The sequence below is a fragment of the Protobothrops mucrosquamatus genome, unplaced genomic scaffold (genome assembly GCF_001527695.2).
Source record: "Protobothrops mucrosquamatus isolate PMUCROS unplaced genomic scaffold, P.Mucros_1.0 scaffold_222, whole genome shotgun sequence".
Lineage (NCBI taxonomy): Eukaryota > Metazoa > Chordata > Lepidosauria > Squamata > Viperidae > Protobothrops > Protobothrops mucrosquamatus.
The window spans coordinates 192,144-193,153 of NW_015386298.1; the positions used below are offsets into that span (position 1 = coordinate 192,144).

The following is a 1,010-nucleotide window of genomic DNA, read 5'->3' on the forward strand; positions in this document are numbered from 1 at the left end:
TGTACGAATAAAAGGGAGGCACGGAGAGGCTTGAGGGTCTTTGCCTGCCATCTCACCTGAAGAAGCATGTTGCCCGTGTGTTTCCTGATCTAAAGCGAGGCCCGTTGGTTTAGGCCAACGTACATCACCAGTCCATTCCTCTGGAGAGGAATAAGTTCATCCTGCAGGCGCAGGATCCCGGGATTTTGCGATCCCACACATTGAATTATATATTGTATGTATAATTTGGTCTCCATTATGTTTTCTCAAAATATCTATTTTATTAAGATTAAGTTGCAGTCCCTTAATCATCTCAATGCAGATTAATAGCTGGTGTACTTTCAATTAATGAAATAAAAATCTCAAGCAAAAATCTTCCATCATAACTTGTGATTTTTATGACCTATACTGCTATCACACTTTTCATTTTTGATCCTCTTGGGCTATCTGGGGATTAGATAAATCTGCAATGGAAGGAGAGTGAAAGATAATGAAGTATAAAGAATAGAGAAAACACTGTGGATTAGGAATGAGGAAAGAAATGTTCATGTTTTATATATAAGTTATTTAAAACATTTGCCAGTTTCTAATAAAGACTGATGGTAGAAAATTTGGTTTGGATGATTTTCAGATACAACATGTATGCAAATTCCATGCATCTATTTTGGAGAAAAAGAAAATGCAGTCTTCCTTATTCAAGAAAACTGCTTTGTATAAAACTGTAGACACATACAAAGGGCTAGATTTGTATCTATGGGTATTCTACACATTTGGACACTAAGTAAAGATTCCCAAATATTTTATTCTAGCTAACACACCTTATTCAACAGCAACCCCAATGATGCCCTTGACGTGATGGCCCGGTGTCTGGAGGCCGTACGGGTCTGGATGGGGAGAAACAGACTCAGGCTCAACCCTTCCAAGACTGAGTGGTTGTGGTTGCCGGCTCCCAGGTATGGTCAGCTGATTCCATCGCTGACTATAGGGGGCGAAACCTTGGCCCCCTCGGAGAGGGTTCGCAACTTGGGGGT

At 40.5% G+C, this 1,010-nt stretch overlaps 1 protein-coding gene across 1 annotated transcript in view; it reads right to left on the minus strand.

Annotated features, from left to right (window-relative positions):
- LOC107298786 (glutamate receptor ionotropic, kainate 2-like) overlaps positions 1–1,010 on the minus strand; it is a gene marked incomplete at its 3' end in the record, with an annotated part of 218,718 nt that overhangs the window by 167,918 nt on the left and 49,790 nt on the right. The gene's annotated exons all lie outside the window — the stretch shown is intronic.